The sequence below is a fragment of the Scyliorhinus canicula genome, chromosome 9 (genome assembly GCF_902713615.1).
Source record: "Scyliorhinus canicula chromosome 9, sScyCan1.1, whole genome shotgun sequence".
Taxonomy (NCBI): Eukaryota; Metazoa; Chordata; class Chondrichthyes; order Carcharhiniformes; family Scyliorhinidae; genus Scyliorhinus; species Scyliorhinus canicula.
The window spans coordinates 51,045,048-51,067,041 of NC_052154.1; the positions used below are offsets into that span (position 1 = coordinate 51,045,048).

Consider the following 21,994-nt stretch of genomic DNA (forward strand, 5'->3'; position numbering starts at 1 on the left):
GCGCCTTCAGCTGCCTCTCCACGACATTGCAAACCAACCCCGAGACAGCAAGAACATGCTTTAAAAGCTTTAGGCGACACATTAATTCTGCATCAATTAGAGTGAGGTAGGTGGTGAGGGGCGGGGGGGGGGGGGGGGGGGGGCGGAGAGCAAGAATTCTTTGGCAACATTGTGGGTTAAGAGCCCTCCAAAAGGATCAGCTCTGCAGGGCTGAAGCCCAGATCCTGCCGCCTCTACTCCCCTCCTGCTGATGGACAATGTTCACAGACACACCAAAGTTTATTGCCTCAACACCAAGAATCATTTCCGCATTTCAAAACCCAGCTGAAAATGCACGTTTCCTGTTGGGTAACGCACAGGCAGTTGTGAGACGGAAGTGAAAAAAGATTTGTGTGTGTGTGTGTGTGTGTGGGGGGGGGGGGGGGGGGGGGGGGGAGAGAGAGGTTTAACTTTAAAAAAAATCAACCCCTGCGCCCAGACGTCAGGTCCACACCGGGAGAAGCTGCTCCGATTTGTGCATCTGGCTTTAAACATCCCTGTTGAATGGAATGGGATTGGGAAGCACTCTCTTTAATCTGATCACTGTCAGCGGCAAATAGTCAAAACAAAAAGTCAGACTTCTGAAAGCCAGGTAAGTTTAAATCATTTCATGTCCACAAACCCTCTATCTCGAGTCTTCTCTGAATTTGGTAGCAGTGGATGTAAATTTGGAAAGATATCCGCTGATCAAACCCATGTAAAAACATGAATATAAGGTCAAAAAAAAGTGATATCCTATATTGTGTTGAAAGACTGCATGGAGAAGCTTGGGCAATATGTAAAAAAAAACTCACTTTAAATTTATGATGACTTGGTGTCGACTTGTAAGAACTCCTTCCTACGCAAGTACGAAGGGAAGTTACAATTTTGGAACTGTTTGAGATCGCAACCAGAGTGACTCTAGAGGCATCAATTATACCGGGGCGATCAAACCTAAAAAATTGGTAATGGGACTTTAATCAGCATCTGCAAAAAAAAAGTCCACCCGTAAATTAAGTAATTTTTAAAAGAAAATTGGTCATTTTGCAAGCCTTCATGTGCTCGAGAACACATTCTCACCTTTGAACAGGAATTCTAATCCAGTCACTTGAGCACACAATTCAGGCTGATACTTCAGCGCTCTACTGGTTTGGGACTGGACATTAAATCAAGGCTCCACGTACCCACCCACCGTACTATTGGCTCTGGGTCAAGTGCTGGGAAGTGAGAATAGTGTAGATTTAGCGTAATGTTTTTGTCAGTGCAGGCTTGATGGGCCGAAGGGCTTTTTCTGCACTATGATCTATGATTCTACTTAAATGGCGTCCCTCACCCTGCCCAACATCACTCCACCACCAACACCGCTTAAAGCAGATTTTCTCATCGTTTATCTCATTGCCATTGGTGGGATCTTACTGTGTATAATTTCACTCCCTTGATTCCCCATATTACATAGAATTTACATAGAATTTCCAGTGCAGAAGGAGGCCATTCGGCCCATCAAGTCTGCACCGGCTCTTGGAAAGAGCATCCTACCCAAGGTCAACACCTCCACCCTATCCCCAAAACCCAATAACCCTACCCAACACTAAGGGCAATTTTGGACACTAAAGGCAATTTAACATGGCCAATCCACCTAACCTGCACATCTTTGGATTGTGGGAGGAAACTGGAGTACCCGGAGGAAACCCACGCACACACGGGGAGGATGTGCAGACTCCGCACAGACAGTGACCCAAGCCGGAATCGAACCTGGGACCCTGGAGCTGTGAAGTGATTGTGCTATCCACAGTGCTACCATGCTGCCCTTATTGGAATGTGGATACACTTCAGCAATCTTTAATTAGTTGGAAACCACTTTTTAATGTCCTCAGCTTGTGCAATTTATTCTCTTTCTTGTGGACAAAGCCAGGGAGGCTGGTGTTTGTTTAATATTAGCTTTATAGAGGCACATATTAAATAGAATGTTGACTTATCCACCTTAATATGTTGTATATTATTTGTTTGCACTATGGTTAGAAACATGCACTGTACAAATCTAAGTCCCTAGACATACTAGGTACTGGGCTAGTTAAAAATATTTTTTTAATGTTTGAATAACTGGTATGCCTAGTTAAATCAATTTCACTGACAGGTGCTGCCGTTAGTCCAAAAAAACATTCTGTCTACCGCATGAAGCATGGTCGTCTATAAATTTTAAAGCCAGTGCCATGCCAAATACATCGGCCACACCCATTGATTGGCTGATTGAATAAAACAGCTTGTTCCTTTGTTTGTAATAGGCAGAATACAGGCTGTACTCAACCAGTCCACACTTGCAAATCCCAAAACAAAAGGTCTGCTGTTAGATATAGTTCTGTGATTGGGAAGTGCTTGCTGAACAATCCTGAGTGTGCCAAGAGCTACAATAATAACAAATTTAAGATAATCAGTCACACTTATAATGTGGCTCATTTACGCTCACCAGATGCAACATACATCCATAGGCAGGGACCCGTTCTCTGCAAACAAAAGGAATATGTTCAAGCTTTGTGCCTCTTTTGAATTATCCAGGAGTTTGGAGAGCGTATAGTTTCCTGTTGCTTTCTCCATGGCAACGCCTTGCCAATCTGAGTCGACCTGCCAACTTTTCTCCTGGAGTGTAAATTGTTGTGATCATCAAAATTTGCCATTCCTGTGTTTGCCCTGATGAGTGCAGAATGAAAAGTTTCAACAACATGTCTCTCTTTTCAGTGATATTCAAGTTCTATACCACCAAATTACTGTTAAATCAATTTCCATAGAATCTCTACAGTGCAGAAGGAGGCCATTCAGCCAATCGAGTCTGCACCGGCCCTCTGAAAGAGCACTCCACCCAAACCCCCTCTCCCATCCTATCCTAATAACCCCTTAACCTATACTACACTCCTTTGGACATTAAGGGACATTTATCATGGGCAATCCATCTAACTTGCACATCTTTGGACTGTGGGAGGAAAGTGGAGCACCCAGAGGAAACCCACGCAGACACGGGGAGAAAGTGCAAACTCCACACAGTCACCCAAGGTTGGAATCAAACCCGGGTCCCTTTGAGGCGGTGAAGCAGAAGTGCTAACCACTGTGCCACAGATAGTCTGGCAAAATATTGGGTAAACTTGAGTGCATACTGGCCTTGCAAGGTGAAATATATAGGGTCCTGCCCAATGCGGGAATCGCTGGGGACGGGACAGAAAATTTGGCAGACCATTTAAAGGTCCATTGACCTGAGGTGGGAATTTCCGGTCTCGCAGCGGCATCGACCGGAAAATCCCACCCGTTTCTTTCTTGATTCACACATCTGAGCTGATGTCGTTTAAAACCTGACTGTTAAGCAAATAATCTGTAGAGACAAGCAAAACAAAAGGTCCTCTCCCATGGTTTGGATTGGTTCTGAAAAGTTAATCATTGAGTTCATTTCTGTAGTCTTGTCACTTGCATGACTCCTCTCTTGATGCAGGTATTTCTCTTCTCTGGGAAACATTGTGAACTGTGAAGAGGACAGTGATAGTGATGGTCTTAAAGGAAACTTAGGCAGGCTGATGGAATGAGTAGGTATGCGGAATATTATATTTATTTGCAGAGAAGTGATAAGTGTTACATTTTGGTAGAAAGAATGAGGAGAAGCCATTTAAATAATAAAGGGCAGGATTTTCCGGTCCTTCCTGCCGCAGGACTAGAAATTCCCACCCGAGGTCAACAGACCTTTTGCTTGCATGTCGAATTCTCCATCCTGCCCGTGACGATTCCCGCTGTGGGTGGGGCCAGATGATTTAGGGCAAAGGGCACAATTCTCAAACCTGTACAGAAGCAAATAGACCTGGGGTATATGTGCACAAACATTGAAAATTGAAGTATTTGTTACAGGATACTGGGCTTTATAAGTAGAGGCAAAAGTCCAAAAGCAACCAAGTTATGGTGACCTTTTATTGAACACTGTTTCGACCGCAACTGGAGTATTGTGTCTAATTCTGGGCACCACATTCCAGGGAGGATGTGAAGGTATTAGAGAGGGTGCAGAAAATATTTGTGAGAATACTTCGAGGGTTGAGAGACTTTAGTTATTTGAATGGATTGAAGAAACTGGGGTTATTCTCCTTGAAGAAGAGAAGATTGAGTAGAGGTTTGATATGGATGTGCAAAATTGTGAGAGGTCAGGGAGAAACTTCTCCCATTGGTGGAAGGATTGAATCAAAGAACCAAAGGCGATATGAGGAAAAATGTTTTTACACAGTGCTCTGCTTGAACGCGTAGTGGAGGCACATTCAATTGTGCTTTTTCTGAAGGGAATGTTTTTGCAAGGTGACAGGAAAAAGTGGGGAGTGGGAGTAGCTGAGTTGCTCTTGCAGTGAACTGGCAATGGACAAGGCAGAACAAATGGCTTCCTTGCTGTAACCGTTCTATGATTCTATGTATCACGACAGCTAATGTTGACTTAAGACATATTTGTGTATCTCCTTGGTAACTCTGATAAGCTCTGCTCATTCTATTTGAATGAAAGTAAAAATGCCAACTGCAAAGTACTCTTATAACCCTGAAGAGCCGATCTTTTCTTTTCTTTTCTGAGGTATCAAAAATGAAATTCATGAAGCAAAATCTTTCCCCTTCAGTTGATTCTGAAACAGTGACCCTCCTGGTTTCTGAAGCAGGAAGAGAAAATTGTAAAAAGTGGATCCACAATCCACTTTCTACCTTCTTTGTGCAGCTTCTGGTCAGAGAGATGGTTTTGGTCGTCTCGTCTTGGGAAAGTGCTTTTACTTGGTTGTTGTACAGTTCTCAGAATGACAACATGAGGACATGTGTTTGACCACAATTGTGATGTTGCATCATCCTACCTGTCATATGTTAAGAAGCATTGAAGTACCATTGGTGAGCCATTGATGAAGTGTCTCACACTGTGAAGGTCTCAGAAACCATCTGAAATCAATATCTCTAGTTACTTGCAGAGGATGTTACACGGGAATGTTTTCGGTAACGGTATATCTATCTTTTAGAGAAAAGCTCAGCCTTTGATGAGCTTGCAATCCACTGCAATACAAATTTAGAAGAATGTGTGGTTGTTTTGTGTTATACAATTATGCGATTTAAAAAAAAATGCAATTCCTTGTTCCCAGATGGAATTAAATATAAAATGTATCTTGCCTTTGTTTCCGTTTGTGAAAGCTGCCACTGATCTGTTAGAGCCTTGTGTTGCATTGGTGAGGAGCTTATGAATAAAGAATGTAGATGTTACCCATCACTCCTATCACAATACGGTGATTGTCTAATACTGTCCTGAGTGCAAAGTTATGCAAAAATAACTACATTGTTGATATGGCAAGTGCAGGTGGCAGAAGACATAACTGTTAGAATGCAAATGAAAAGAGTATCATACATGTATCATAGAATAGAAGGCAATGTACAAGGCTGTCAAATCAAGGTATATGGGTTGTCATAAACCATAGATAAGAGATCTGAAATTGCATCATGTTACTAATTTCATGTTAGTTTTCTGTTGACATTGTTTGACACTGCTGTCCATGCCTTGATTTATGATAGCATTCACACAAAAGCTTTAAATTGTGGTGATTGAAATCTGCATTGTGACTACAAAGAAATGCAATGCCCTGTTTTGTTTATTGTGGAACCTTATCTCTCTCAACCTTTCCGCACCCTGATGGTGCATTGGTCAGACTTTCATCTGTTTCTGTAGCTAATTATTCTTGGAGCAGGTCACTCGTCTGTTGGCAGAGGCTTCTTGCTTGAGGGGCATTACACCACATCAATCATAGCCATACTCACATACACAGACACACTCACACTGACATACACACACACACACAAACTAAGGGGCAATTTAGCACAATCCACCTAACCTGCACATCTTTGGACTGTAAGCACCCGGAGGAAACCCACACAGAGAAGGGGAAACATGTAAACTAGACCCCATGTCAGAATCAAACTCTAATCCCTGGCACTGTGAGGCAGCAGTGCTAACTACTGTGCCATCGTGCTGCTCTGTCAAAACTATACAGTACATATACTTTTGAATAAATAGATTTTTAAAATCCCATCCTTAAAGTTACAATGCCACTGTGCAGAGTGGACAGGACAAACCTTTAATCATCCCATTGATTGCTCCAAAAAAGCAATGCAAATTCATATTGAAGCCATTCATGGTCTCCACAAGGGAAACATACAAGATCCAAGCTGGTAAGAAAAGGCATTGGGAGGGATTCTCCGTTTCTGAGACTGAGTGTTGACGCCAATGCAGAATTCGTGGAGTTCCACACCAGCAAAACTGGTGCCACACCTGGACCGATTCAGCTATTGTTTAGGGGCTAGCACTGGCGCCACATGGAACACAATCGATTCTAACGAGAAATGGTCCTGGATTCGCTGGTTTCGCGATTGACACTCAGGAGGCTGACAAGCTGCAGCCGCATATACACACTTCACTTCCCACACACACCATCCCAGCCAACAAGATGGCAGCAAGGAGAGCAGCTCCACATTTCACCGATGTCGAGCTGGAGATCCTCCTGGATGCCGCGGAGCAGAGGAGGGTGGCCCTGTACCCTGGCCCGGGAAGGAGGCTGCCAGCTGCTGCCTTTCGTTGTGCCTGGGCGCAGATGGCAGAGGCGGTCAGCGCCACAAGCAACACCGTCCGTTCCGACCAGCAGTGCCAGATGAAACTGCGCGGCCTCCTCAGGGCGGCATCGGTGAGCTGGCAACATTGTGCCTCGGCCTCGGCACCAACCCAAGTCACACCTGTTCATAAGTCGGACCCCCCCCCCCCCACCCAACCCGGAGGGCGGCCGAACCCCCACCCTGCACCACATGCGGGGTGCTGTGGGCACAGAGGCCACAAGCTGCCCACCCTGTGGCTGAGTAGAAGGCCCTGGACATTTTTGGTGGCCCGGAAGAAAGGGAGGTAATGGAGGTGGCCGAGGAAGTGGGACTCCACTTAGTTGCAGTTCCCCATGATGTGTACGCCACCCTCCATACCCCCCGAACACTACCCTCACCCCCACACCACTCTTCCCCCCCCCCCCCCCCCCCAGTCCGCAATCTAATAATTTGTCTTGCCTTGTGTCTTATAGGACCAGCTGGAGATGGGGCTGGTCCATCTGGCACACCCTGCCCCCAGCCAGTGCCATGCCACAGCCCCCCCCCCCCTCCCCCCCGGTGAGCCGAGCAGTAACGCAGAAAGCAGCTCGGACACCAGCCCTCCACCCGAGACTCAGGACATCCCGGAGCTCAATTCTGATGTAGACACAGATTTCCCGTTACAGCCGTCTCCAACACCCTCCCCCATCCCAGAGACACTCACCTCGGTTGGGCACTTTAGTGAAGAAGCTCCTGGGGCACCCTCTGGTGCTCACCACACAGCTGCTCCGGTACAGCAGGTGGAGGTAGGCACTGCCAAGGGGGCGGACGCTCGGAGGGCAGGCCAACCCGAGGAACGAGCTGTCATCCAGACGGGTCTCGAGCTTCTGGAACACACAACACCGTCCCATCCATAGTGGCGATGCAGTCGCAGAGCCAGGGTCTACATGAGGGGTTGTCGGCGAGCATCCAGCACCTGCAAGTGCAGTTGGAGGAGTCCAACCACGTGCAGCAGCAGGAAGTGGTGCTGACAATGAGTGCCACCCAGGCCAACACCGCACGGGTGGCGTCCGGGGTGGAGGCATTGGGGAAGACGGTTTGAGCTGGCTGGCGCGGAACCTATTCTCTGCCCATTCGCGTTTCACGATTTTGTCGTCGACAAACAAAGAATTCTGCCCATTGTACCTCATCTTGGGCTTGATCTCATGCTTGATCTTAACCAAAAGGCCAAGAAGTGATAACTATATAATATATATAATCAAGAAATAAAGCGCTGACCGCTTCCTGAACAATGTCAATTAAAAGGGAAAAATAATTATCTATTTTGAAACACCAATTGTTATTGTATTTTTTTGTGGATTTATTGCTTTTTATTTTTAATTTTTATCAAAATCAGAATTTCAGCATTGAAAAAACAGATTTAGAGAAGTATTGATTTTAAAGAGGGCTGGAAATGAGTGAGTTGTAATGTTTGTGCGAATCAATAGACATGATAAATGATAGAAAATCTTCCATGAAATATAATTGCCTTATAATTGCTATCAATCTAATATCACAAATATTACACGCCGTATATTTGGAAGAAATCTTTCCATGGCTTCCGTGTTATTAAATCTTGCTGAGGTGTTGTTCAACAATTGGTGAAGGTTAGCTGGCAACTCTCTAAGGAGCTGATGTTTGTGTGTCAGTTTTGACAGTGAGTATTGGCTTTCTATTTGACCATGGATGGACATGCTCCCGCCTTCATCTAACAAATACATGTATATGTTTCAAAAGACACATATTGTGGAAAGGAGCTGTTAAGGAAGTTTGGTTCCTTCCCCGGGTACAGGTTGAATGTAAGTAAGAGCGACGCCTTCCCGGTGAAGGGAAGGAAATAGATTTGCAGTGGCTGCCGTTTAGGCTGGCCAAGATGAGGTTTAGGTATTTAGGGATTCAGATGGCTTATGTCTGGACCTTGCTACATGTTGTGTTATGCTGCTTCGGATAACACTGGCTGCTATTTAATGCAGTCTTAATTAAAGGATGCTCCAAACTCTGAAATGAGTTCAATGTGTTTATTGAACTATTAACACAGTTCTCAAATGAGTTCGACTCTCTGCTAATCTAACTGTAGTAACTGTACCAGCTTGCTCTAAGCCATGTGCTGGGGTGTGATGCTGCTGATCAACCTTGTCTAACTCTCTACATGTCTGTGGAAAGAGGCAGGGTGTGAGGGCCTCATCCCTTTTATAGTGTTTATGTCATGCCCCCTTGTGATGCCACCTCTGAGTGTCCTGACTGCCCATTGGTTGTGTCCTATTCTGAGTGTTCATTGGTTGCACGTTTGCATATCATGACACTACACAGAGTGAACCTGGCCAGTCTGGTGGAGGAGGTGAAGGGGGACCTGAAGAGGTGGGATGCCCTTCCGTTGCCCCCGACAGGGAGAGTGCTGACGGTTAAAAATCAACATTCTACCGAGGTTCTTATTTGTGCTCCAGTGTCTCCTGATCCTCCTCCCTGAACCCTTTTAAGTTAAGGGTGGCATGTTAATCTCGGCCCTTGTTCGGACGGGTATGACTCACAGGATTGGGCTAGCTTTCCTGCAGAGGGGTAGTCAATCGGAAGGACTGGCGCTGCTGAATTTGATGTTCTATTACTGGTTGGCGAACATCAAAACAATGCGGAGGTGCATGGAGGAGCTGGGGCTGAGGTGGGGGCGGATGGAGGAGAATTCCTGTGTAGGTTTGTGTCTAATGGCTTTAGTTATGGCCCCTCTTCGTTCTTTCTGGCCAGGTTCTCTATGAGCCTGGAGGTGGTTGTGTCTCTAAGGATTTGGAACCAATTTAGGCAGTATTTTAAATTGGGAGCAATGTCATTACTGTCACCAGTTGAAAATGAAAATGAAATTGCTTATTGTCACGAGTAGGCTTCAATGAAGTTACTGTGAAAAGCTCCTAGTTGCCACATTCCGGCGCCGATCCGGGGAGGCTGGTACGGGAATCGAACCGTGCTGTTGGCCTGCTTGGTCTGCTTTAAAAGCCAGCGATTTAGCTGAGTGAGCTAAACCAGCCCCTAGTTTGTGACTACATACTAGGTCACTCAGTTTGTGAGAACCATATATTTCTGCCGTCCGGGATGGATGCAATGCATAAGATTTGGAAGTGTGAAGTAGCCGAGAGGTTCAGGGATTTGTTTGTGGAAGGTAGGTGTTTGGGACTGGAGAAGATAGTGGGGAAATGTCAACTCTCAAGGGGGAGTTCGTTCAGATATCTGCAGGTGCGAAACTTTGTTCGTAAGGAACTGCCTTAATTCCCTCGGTTACCGGGACCTGCACTTGACAGGATGCTGTCTCAAGATGAGATAGGGGAAGGGAAGATATCTGATAAATATGAAGGGTTGTTGTAGACAGGGAGAGCACCGTCAGAGGAAGTAAAGGGGAAGTGGGAGGAGGAGCTGGGCCTGCGGCTGGGTGGAAGGGTGTGGAGCAAGATTTTGCACAGGGTAAATTCCACCTCGTCGTGTGCCAGGCTGTGTCTCATATAGTTTAATAGTTCACAGAGTCTGATAGGTCACAGAACACACTTTTAAAAACATTTTCAATTTAGAGTACCCAATTCTTTTTTTTCCAATTAAGGGGCAATTTAGCGTGGCCATTCCACCTACCCTACACATCTTTGGATTTTGGGCGTGAGGCCCACGCAGACAAGGGTGGAAAATGCAAATTTCACACAGACAGTGACCCGGGGCTAGAATCAAACCCGGGTCCTCGGTGCTGTGAGATAACAGTGCTAACCACTATACCACCATGCTGCCCAAACACAGAGCGCACCTGACTACAGCGTGTATGACTGGGTTTTTCCTCGGAAGAGAGGACTGGGTTGTCTGAGGGGGCCGGTGAACCATTCACACATGTTGTGGTCCTGCCCTAAGTTGTTTGAGTTCTGGGTCTCCTGTTTTGACATTATATCGGAGATTGTGAGGGTCAGGCTGTGGCCGTGCCCATTGGTGGCGATCTGGCCCATGCTCCTGGGGGGGAGGAAGGTGGATGGCCTGACCTTCGCCTCTCTGATAGCCCGGAGGTATCTTCTACTTGGTTGGAGATTATCGGCGATGCCTAAGGCCTCGGTGCGGTTGGGGAATGTGTCAGCATTTCTGAGACTGGAAAATATTAAGTTTACCATCAGAGGGTCGGAGGAGGGTTCTATTCCAGGTGGAAGCCATTCATCATCTTCTTTATGGCCAGCATCTCGGAGGTGGGGGAGATTGGGGGGCAGGTTGGGGAAGGATGGGGTGGTAAATGGTTATAGTTATTATTTCATTAAAAATAACAAATTATTTGTATTCTATTGGATTGCTTTGTAATTTAAAAACAATGTCATTGTTGATTTTTATATTTTTATGATACATAGTCCAGTAATCTCAATAATCTCAGAAGGTTAATGCTTGCATATTTACGGAGCTCTCTTGGAGAAATGAGCAGAGACACACAAAACAGAAAGAGAAAATATAACTATTCAAACAACGAATCTAATGACTATTTACATAGCCCTCCCCTCCCACCCTGTGTCTGCAGACTCTATATGGCAGTCCTACCCTGGTTAGGTTTCTGATATTGGCCGTGCGTGTATCTGCTAACATGCTGGTGTTCTCACTGTTTTTCCCTCTTGTCCTCGGGCCTGTCCTCCGCAGCTATGCCGCCTGTATCCCATGCCCCCCCCCGTGGGCTTTTGCCTCCCCCTCCCTCCCCTCCCCTTTCCTTTGCGTTTTGTGGCTCGCCTGCCCCCCCCCCCCCCCCCCACCCCGCCCTGTTGGTTGCTAGCTATGAACAGGTTTTGGAACAAGTTGATGAATGGTTTCCACGTCTTGTGGAAGCCCTCTTCTGACCCGCGAATAGTGAATTTTCTTTTCTTTAGCTGTAGGCATTCCGACAGGTCGGACAGCCAGTCTACAGCTGTGGGCGGTGCTGCCAATTGGCAGCCGAGCAGGATTTTCTGGCGGGCGATTAGGGAGGCAAAGGCTAGGATGTCGGCACCCCTCCTCATGAAGAGTTCTGGCTGTTGTAAGACCGGCCTCACCCCTATAGCCTTGGACATTGCCTTGGAGAAGGCTGTCCAGAACCCGACAATCATGGGCAGGCCCAGAACATGTGGGTATGGTTGGCCAGGCCACCCTGGCACCGTTCACATTTGCCCTCCACCTCCGGGAAGTACCTGTTCATTCGGGCCTGGTTAGGTGTGCTCTGTGTACCACCTTCGGGCTGCATTCGGCTCAGCCCTGCACATGTAGAAGTGGCGTTCACCCTGTTTAGGGCAGAATTTGTTTTGGGATTGTTTGAACGGTAATCCCTCCAGCTCTGTCCCTCTCCCTTGTGGGTTCACCGGGAAGATTTTGCTCAAGTTGTAGCCCGAGAATGCTCCAAACTCCTTCACAAACTTCATGATCACTTCCATACTGGCTTGGGGGGTCCAAGATGTATGGAGCAGGACATCTGTATTGAGAGACTCTATGCTCGCTGCCTCCTGTCTGGATACCTTTCCAGCCTTTTGCCGTTCTGAGCGGCTCGATTGGCAGGACAAACGGCAGCGGGGACAGCGGGCATCTCTGTCTTGTGCGTCTGTGCAGCTGGAAGAATTTAGAGCTGGTAGTGTTTGTCTTAACGCTCGCCATGTAGGTGCTGTACAGAAGCTTCACCCAGGCGGTGAACCCTGACCCAAGCCCAAACCGCTCCAGTACCTTTATGAAGTACTTTCACTCGACTCTGTCAAAGGCCTTTTCTGCGTCGAGGGAGATGATCACTTCTGGTGTTCTCCCCCCAGATGGAGTCATTATCACGTTCAGCAGGCGCCTGATGTTTGATGTTAGCTGCCTGCCCTTGACAAAGCCTCGTCTGGTTCTCTGCAACCACCTTTGTTATGCAGCTCTCCAGCCGTCTAGCCAGCATTTTAGCTAGAATTTTTGGGTCTACATTGAGCAGCGAGATGGGTCTGTGGGACCCGCACTTGGATAGGTCTTTGTCTTTCTTGCGTATCAGAGATATTGAGGCTTGTGCCAGTGTTGGAGGCAGGGAGCCCCTTACCAGCGAGTCTGTGAACATCTCCCACAAGTGAGGGGATAACGCTGGCACAAATTGTTTGTAGGAGTCCGTCAGGAATCTATCCGGCCCCAACACCTTTCCCGCCTGCATGGAGTTAAGCTTCTCCATGACTTCCCCCAGTTCTAATGTTGCTTCCATGCCCTGTCTACTATCTTCCCTCGCGACCAGCATGTCAAGTTCCTTCGAGGAACTACTCCATCTTCGTGTCCCCCTCGGGCGGCTCCGAGGTGTACCGTGCCTGGTAGAAGGCCTTGAATGCTTCATTGACCTTTTCCGGTTTGGCTACCATCCTGCTGTTGTTGTCCCTAACCTGCGCAATTTCCCTTGTGGCTGTCTACTTCCTCAGCTGGTGAGCCAGCAGACAGCTGGCTCTGTCTCCGTGTTCATAGAAGGTCCCCCATGTCTGGCGGAGTTGTTGCACTGCTTTCCTTGTGGACAGCAGGTCAAAGCCCATTTGTAGCCTTTTCCTCTCCGCCAGAAGCTCTACAGTCGGGACCGCGGATTATCACCGGTCTATCTCCAGTATGGAGTTGACCAGTTGTTCCCTAGCTGCCCTCTCTTCCCTGTCTCTGGCGCATTGGAAGCAATAATTTTGCCCCTGATCACAGCCTTCAGCGCCTCCCAGAACGTGGAGGGTGAGACCTTCCCATGCTGGCTATTGGTAATGTACCTGTCTACGGCCTGTGATATTGTTTTTCCTTGTCTAACCAGCATGTGGCTGCAGAAAAATACTTTTCATTTTACTTCGGTACACGTGACAATCAATCAATTAATGTGGGGCATTGGGCCATGCCCATCTCCAACCTCACATCCATGTAGTGTGGAGCGTGGTGGGTGGTCGGAGATTACAATTGTGGAGTATTCCATTCCTACTACCCCTGGGAGCACCAATTTCCCAACTACAAAGAATTTGATCCTGGTATATACTCTGTGTACCTGGGAGAAGAAGAACTCATTCTCCCCTGGAAGTGTGAACCTCCATTGGTCCACAGCTCCCATCTGTTCCATGAAGGTGTTTAATTCCTTCGCCATGTTTGAATATTGCCCCAATTTGGGGTTTGATCTGTCTATCCCTGGGTCTTGTGCATAGTTAAAGTCTCCCCCCATAATAGGTCAGTGTGTGTTTGTGCAGCGCCGGCCCTAGGGTTGCTGGCGCCCCGGGCAAGCTGAACTCAGCGCCCTTCGGGGGGGGGGGGGCCCGAGGCGGGGGGGGGGGGGGCCGAGGTGGGGGGGGCCGCGGCGGGGGGGCGGGGCCGAGGCGGGGGGGGGGGCGGGGGGGGGCGAGGCCGGGGGGGGGGGCCGAGGCCGGGGGGGGCGGGGCCGGGGGGCGGGGGCGGGGCCGTGGGGGCGGACGGAGGGGCGGACGGAGGAGGGGCGGCCGGAGGGGGGGGGGGGGCGCCCTGGGGGAGGGCGGCCACCGCGCATGCGCTGGTTGGCACCGGCCCAACTGCGCATGCGCGGGACCCGAGTCTCTGGCGCCCCCTAGCACATGGCGCCCCGGGCGACTGCCCGAGTTGCCGGTACCTTGGGCCGGCCTTGTGTTTGTGTCAGGTTTGTCCACCATGGATTTCTTTATGTGTCGTCCTGGTTGGTAGAGTACACGTTAACAAGGACTACCGGTGCCCCTTCCAGGACCCCACTAACCACGACGTACTGTCCTCCTTGTCTGTAACCACTCTCGTCGCTGCAAACAGTGAACTCTAATTGGGCAGCATGGCCAACCCCACCTAGCTCTCGTCCCTGAGCATGATGTCAGGTCTGGCCCACTCAGCCCTTTCTTACCTGCAATGCTCCTTCTCCCTCAGGTGTGTTTCTTGGAGGAAGACTATGTCGGCCTTCATATTTTTCAGGTGGGCGAAGACTCAGGATCTTTTCACTGGGCCGTTTCGCCCTCTGACGTTCTAGGTGATTATTTTGGTGGGGGGCTTCTATCCCCCCCAGGATCAACCATACTTACCATGTGAAATGAAATGAAATGAAAATTGCTTATTGTCATAAATAGGCTTCAAATGAAGTTACTGTGAAAAGCCCCTAGTCGCCACATTCCGGCGCCTGTTCGGGAGGCTGGTACGGGAATTGAACCGTGTTGCTGGCCTGCATGGTCTGCTTTCAAAGCCAGTGATTTAGCCCTGTGCCCCTGCACTCCGGGGTTTCCCTTTGTTAGGGGGTCATGCAAAATGGTTGCAGTCACTGTACACACCATGAGGCCGGGCCCCTGTGCACCCCTTGTCCAGAGGCCACCCAAAATGGCTGCCATTTGTGTGTAGACCATGTGGGTGTGCCCCTGCACTCTGGGGTTTCCCTTTGTTTTGGGACCCACCAAAGTGGCTGTTGGCAGTGCCTTTGTGTTCCTTGCTGCCATGTGCGATCCATCATAGCCAGTCTAGAGCCCTTCACCCCTCTTGTCCCTTTGCTTTCCCTTTTTGATTTGTTTCTCCCCCTCCTTCCCTCCTCCTCTTGCCCCTATTGTTGTCCTCCTCCCCTGTTCCCCCCACCCATTCACCCCCCTTACTATCCCCCCGTTGGTTGTGTTCACATCCCCTGTCGCCAGGTGCCCTCTCCCCGCCCGGTGCTTGACCAGGTTCATCCCAATGTCCTGATAAATCCTGATTGGATGCCCCTCATAGTTGCAGCACGTTATTTGCTTGGCCCAGTTCAGGTTTCTTTCCTGGTCTAGGTACCGGTGCAATTTTGCACTTATGGCCCTTGGCTGTTCTCTGGCCCTGAGCTTTGGCCGGAGAGACCTGTGGGCTCTGTTTATTTCTGGTGACTTGCGGAAGCTGTCTCTCTCCACCAGGTTGCCCGTCATCTGGGCCATAAATTCCATGGGGTTCCTGCCCTCGGTTCCCTCCGGTAGGCCCACAATGCGTAGGTTCCGGCACCGTAATCGGTTCTCCTGATCTTCTATTCTTTAGCGTCCTTTCAGTAGGCATCAACCTTGCCACCTCCATTTCCAGTGCAGCGATCCAGTCGCTCAGGTGCTTTGAGGCCTTTTCCAGCTCTCTTATGGTTGCCGCCTGAATCTGCAGCTGCCTCTTCGCCTTTCCAGAGATGCCTCCATGGTGATCAGCACTTCCTCCACCGCCATCTTGACTGTTGCCCTCATATCGACTTTAATGGTACCCTGGAGTTCCTTGATAAGGAATTCCCTCCATCCGCTCACCGGGGAGGAGGGGCTCGGTGTGCGGCCTGGTGGTCCCTCTCGGTCGGGTGTGGCCAGGGTTTCGTCGCCCCGTGGCTTTGCTGTCTCCTCGGTTCGCCTCTCCAGGCTTTTGTTGCTTTTTCCTTCTTATTGTCCCCTGGAGCAGCTGTTGGTCGGCGTGACTAGTCTTGATGTTGTTGGAAGAGAGTGAGGAGTATTTGTTCCTGATTCTAGCCGGCGATTTCGAGTTGAAAGTCCCTAAATACAAATTTTCAGGAGGAGAACCACCTTTCGTGCATCCGCTCAGCAAATCCACGTCACCCAGAAGAAAATTTTTTGCAATAAAAATATTTTTAAAAAATGCATATTGTGATCCAGTGTAACATGGAATATACCCACCTTCCCAAAACTCTCATAATTAGCTGGGACACGTGCCTTAGCTGTCCATGGGAGATCAGAACACTCAGTATGACCTTCTTGGTCTTTGTTTACATTACAAATTTAATTTGTTTATTTGGTCCATGGAAATATATCAAATTAGAATGAGGAAAAGCATTGTCTGCCTTTCTATTCATGGTTTCCCCCTCACAGCTGTTAAAAATTAGCAGTTACCTTGGCTGCCAATAAAACACAGATTAATAATTAATTGGTTTGAAAATAGAGGTAACTGCCATTTTCTTCTTGCCTGTTAGTGCACTTTTTGAAATTTATGGAACTTATCTGAAGCAGAAAAAGCTATTATGCACATGCCTTTGAGACCACGGAATTCCCTTCTCGTGTTAGTAACTGACGTTACAATGTCAACATTCTAGATTAGATTGGATAGGTAGTTAAAGGAAAATGGACTAAACGGTTATCGAAATAGGGTGGGTAAATCTGATTAAATTTACTGTTTGCGTGGAGGGTAAATGTTGACTTGGGATGAATAGCACTTTTTTGTGTTCCAACTTACGTATTTCTATGTAAAAACTGCTGTCGCTGAGTTATCAGAGCGCACTTGCTTTTTCTCACTCTCTGACACATACAACCGTTCTTATAAGAAACACCCATTATGAAATTCACTTCGGTATCATTTAACCTCTTACCTCTTGTTTTTAAAAATTATTTGAATAAAGGTTGTGAAGTAGAAAGCACTGGAAGCTGAAGGAATAATATTCCATTGGTAAAACTGATTGGTATTGATGCATTCTGGGAAATTAGTTATACTGCATATCCTCCACACAGTGAAATTCAGCTCAGTTACAGCTCTGGTCTATAGTATTAAGCCAGTTCAATGCCACCAAGGACTTTACTCAAAGCATGTTTGTTTGGTACATCATTTTCATTGCACCACAAGCGCTAATTGTTACTTCTATGATGGTGAATACTTCTCAGGAAAAACAATAATCACAGCCTAGCAGGTGGCAACTAGAACATGAGGTCATGGGGCGGGATTCTCCGGCCCCCGCCGTGTCGGAGAATCGTCCCGCCCCGCCATCCGCCGAATTCTCCGGCACCGGAGAATCAGCGGGGACGGGAATCGCGCCGCACCGGTTGGTGGCCCCCCCTGCGATTCTCCGGCCTGCGATGGGCCGAAGTCCCGCTGGTTCTTTGCCAGTTCCGCCGGTGTAGATTAGACTAGGTCCCTTACTGGCGGGACCTGGCGGAGCGAACGGGCTCCGGGGTCCTGGGGGGGGGGGGCACGGGGCGATCTGGCCCCGAGGGGTGCCCCCACAGTGGCCTGGCCCGTGATGGGGGCCCACCGACGCCTAGGTGAACCCCCCTGCGCATGCGCGGGGATGCCGTCAGCAGCCGCTGACACTCCCGCACATTTGCGGACACGCGCCGGCCGGCGGAGTCCCTTCCGTGCCAGCCGGCGAGGCGTAAACCACTCCGGCGTCGGCCTAGGCCCTGAAGGTGCGGAGGTGAAGGCGGGCCAATGCCGGAGTGGTTCACACCACTCCATCCCGCCGGGCCCCCCCCCCCCCCGCCCCGCCGGGTCCGGGAGAATCCCACCCATGGTCCCTGCTGTTTCATCAATGAAAGTTAATGATTGGGTCTTTACTTCTTAATGCATCTATAGTAATAATTTGCAGGCAATGGGTATCTTTATCACATAAATTTTGCTTTTTTTTCTCTCTCTCTTCGTGCAGGTCTAAATCATGCAGTTTTCCTCTGTCAAGCAGACAGACAGTTTTGATATAATCTGCATTGGTCAAATGGGGCACAGCGATTCTACCCCTACCATTGCACCTGATGCACCTCCCACTATTCCTGGAGAATAGTGGGAGGGCATCGAAACGGGTTCACGGTGGGTGCCGAATGGAATGCGATGCTCCCGACCCGTGGCACCCGGCGTAATCTGGATTGCGCCCTCGCTGTGTGTGAACCAGACTCACATATTTAAATGTGTCTTTGAACTCATTTTAATATGCTCAGCCCGTTCTAAGCCGGAGTCTCCCGGTTCCTGGGAATTTCCGCCCCGACTGGTGCAGTGTGAGGCTGGCAGGAATCACTGCTGGTTTCCGAAAAGGAAATCCAATTTTGATGACACTCCGGTGGGCTCAGAGGCCAGTGGAGCCCCCAGGTGGTTGGGGACAGAGCCCAACACCATGGCAGGGTCAGGGTTTGGCACCGAGAGGGTGTCGGGGGCAGGATGTCGGGTTAGTGCTAGGATGCCACGGGGTGAGTCCTGAGGGGTCATGGCCATGAAAGGGAGGAATTGAGGGTCGGGCTGAAGGGGACGCATGAAAGGTTGGGGGATATTGCTCACTTGGGGCTGTGACTGATGGCACAGTGCTGGTGAGGATGAATGATGGCGGGGGATGGGGGGTCCCCCCTCTTGCCTGCTTGTTGTGGGGGTGGGTGACCTGGACATTTCGTATTATGGGGGAAGGTTCCTCCTCCAGGGTCAAGGGTTAGGGGTGTTGCCCATGTCTGCAGAGAATCGTGGTGTCCATGGTGGAGGGCTGGGGAGGAGGACTTTCAACTTCACTTTAAGGTTGGGGAGCCTTTTTAAAAGGGCCCTCCGATCTCGAAGGAGCGAGTCTTGCCAGCGTCATTAGGTCCCCACTCCAAAAACATTTCTATGTGTAGAAGAGTTTGAGAAGAATCCCCCCCCACCTCCAAATAAATGACTACGGATGGGATTCTGTGGTCTCCCGGCGGTGGGAGCCAATGTGCCATTCGCTTGTGGTGGGATTTCTCTGTTCCTGCCACTGTCATTGGGAATTCCAATTGAAGTTACCCCATGACTCCGGGAAACCCGTTGGTGGGTGGATGGCAATGGGAATTGCGCCAAAACAGATGGCGAGCTTCTGACCTGTTTTCTTGCCCGGAATGATACTGGGGGATGGATTCTCCAATGCCCGCCGCTGGTAGCAGGTTTCCCTCTTTGGTGGAGAATTGACTATCGGATAAAAATGGGATTTGTGCCAGGTGCCAATCCTGTTCCAATGCTCCAGTTTCCTGCCGGTGCTGGCATGCCCTGCTCTGGCGGTACATGCCCCGCTCTGGCGTTATACGTCCTGCTCTGGTCGTACATGCCCTGCTCTGGCGGTACATGCCCTGCTCTGGCGGTACCATGCAAAACCGCGATTTGCATGGATTTAAATCTCATTAGTGGGCTGGAAGCCCACCCCTTTGCGATGCCCCACCTCTTTGCAATGCCCCACCCCTTAGCGATGCCTCACCCCAGCGCAATGCTCCAGCCCTTTGCGATGTCCCACCTCTTTGCGATGCCTCACCCCTTCGCAGTGCTCTACCCCTCTCAGGGAGTCGGGAGTCACATGGGCATGAATTTATGCAAGTATTTACGAGAGCAACCCAGGTTCTATGGGGGGAGCAAGGAGGTAAGAAAACGTTTCAGACCTCTGGGGTTTGCTTGGGGGGTTTGCCTTGAACTCAGGGGATAGGGGGGAATGACTTGGTGGCAGGTGTGTGGACAAGGGTGGCCTCGCAGCGCACTCCGCAGAAGTGCAGCCCCACAGCAGAGGAAATAGGGGATTGGCAGAGTTCACCCAAAACAAAGAACACCAGCACCATTGCTGCTGGAACCCTCCCTGGCACACTGCCCTTCTCAGATTGGACGCCTCACTAGTGACACCCCTGAGGATCACAAGATGTTTCCAAGCTTTGCCTGTCCACCGTGCCCCTGATCCAGCACGGGCTCCATCACTTCCTCCTCCCTCGGGGTGCTTGCTGGCCCCCGGGCTGCACTATGGGATAGACGGGAAGCTGGATGATCTCTAGAGGTGCCACTATCATCTGGCGCTGCCAGACCTGGAGGCCCACCCTCGTCTGAACCATGGTTTTGATGCTCTCAGCAATGGTGTGCTGAGACTGCGTCATTTCCTTTGGTGAGTGAGCCATGTCCCTCTGTGGCTGGCTAAGGTCAGTCAGCGCCCAGCCAATGCTCTCGATGTCCGCAACATTTGTGACTGGGCCAAGCTCTGGAGCGCTGCAGCGATGTCCATGTGGACCCGGGACATGGTCTGCCTGTGACTTTTCCAGAAGTGCAACACCTGTCTGGGCTGTTCCCTGGGATCGGGCAGCCCTCCAACTGTCCGCTCCCTCAGGAGTCCCTGACTCCCCCTGATGTCTTGCAGCAGTATGTGGTGTTCACCAGAGGTTTACCCAGGAGCCTGATCACTAATATTGCCCACCGTGGTGACAATCTCTGTGATGTTGGATGGTGCAGCTGATTGTAGGAGAATCACCCCCAGTGTTTCAGTCTGACCATCACTTAGTGACTATGAGACAGTAATAACAGGAACTTGCAATGCGTTCAATCATGAGCATAGACCAACATACTTCCGCTCTGTATCACAGTCGATGGAGTTCCAACATGCTGCTGCAAAGCACAATTTAAGATAACAGATGAATTTTGTGTTGGTATGCACGTCTATTGTGGGTTAACTTGGAGATGACTCAGGGATGACACAAACCTGAATGGAATTTGCAGGTATTTCTTTTCAATTTTTTAAAGAAACATGTAGAAGCACATTTTGTTGTCAAGTTTAACTTTTGGTTCAAATGAGAGGCATGATCATATGAGAATCTCATCTCTGATAATATACTATATTTCGATCTTACAAAAACTACATGGCGTCTAAATATTAGTGGTTGCTAATACTTGATATGCATCTATTTCAAATAGAAATGTTCACTAAAATTTGATCAGATTGCTTTCAAAAAAGAAAAAAAAAACAGTGGTCTTGCACTGGAAAATATGTGCAGCAATTTGAGTACAATTTTGTGAGCATTGCAGTCTTAAGGTTGGGGTTAAATTGTCAAAACTTGCAAAACGGTATGTTCAAAGCTTAAGACATGACAGTGTGCAGATTTGAAGAACCTGCTCTTTCTGGCTGCTTCAAACAAAACCTGTTTGCTGCGAGGCTGTGTGCTTCCTAACTGACTGGGCTAAACAAGTTGCATCTAATTGCGGTTCTGACATTTCTGCATGTAGGCTGAGGCCGCTTGAGCTTTAGCTGCAGTCACTGTGCAGTTCTCGATGGGAAGTTTGTTTAACCCTTTGGGTATTACAGTATAGTGCATTCAAATTTCAGTGGACAAAACTTCACACAAATATGACTTCTTTTTAAAAGTAATAATTTACAGCATTTTCCCAGCTAAATTATATTCATGCCTGGTGCAAGATGAATTTTAAAATTCAGATTTTGCTATAGACTGAGGAAAAAAAATTAAGAAGCAGCTATGTCAGATCAGCATTCGGCACTACCTGACTTTGTACCATTGCAGTGTCAAATAGCTGATTAGGGGATTTTAGTTAGACTGACAATGGTGAGAGCATTTTTTTCCAGCAAACTCAATCAGGACCCAGCAGCCTGTACTCAGTTAATTAAAAACTCAAGTGAGCTTTATCCTGTTAATTCTTGATCCCTTCAACTTTATTATTGTCACTAAGCACAGCAGAGACTGTTGAATGAATGCATCACCCTGATTATAAAGCAAAGGTGGCTGACTGTAGGAATATCGAATACATAATGGTCTTGGTGGTTTACTGAAAAATCAGCCACTGAGTGACTCATGGCTTTGTGTTTTACAGGTCAATTCTCTTGGTTTACTTTACAGTAACCAACAAGGTGCCGGTTTATGTCTTATTTATGAGAAGGTTGGGTTTTATTTTAATTCAGGTTGAGTACAGTTTGCTC

At 48.7% G+C, this 21,994-nt stretch overlaps 1 protein-coding gene across 3 annotated transcripts in view; it reads left to right on the plus strand.

The window, feature by feature from the left end:
• The first annotated feature begins 460 nt into the window (after positions 1-460).
• The window catches only part of adcy7 (adenylate cyclase 7), a 211,139-nt gene continuing 189,605 nt past the window's right edge, over positions 461-21,994 (plus strand). For 2 of the 3 annotated variants that reach the window (XM_038806687.1, XM_038806690.1), the window contains exon 1: positions 461-631. The gene's annotated coding sequence lies outside the window, so the exon portion shown is untranslated. Of the gene's footprint in view, positions 632-20,766; positions 20,785-21,994 lie in introns of those variants that run through there. The other variant, XM_038806689.1, reaches the window with a different exon arrangement.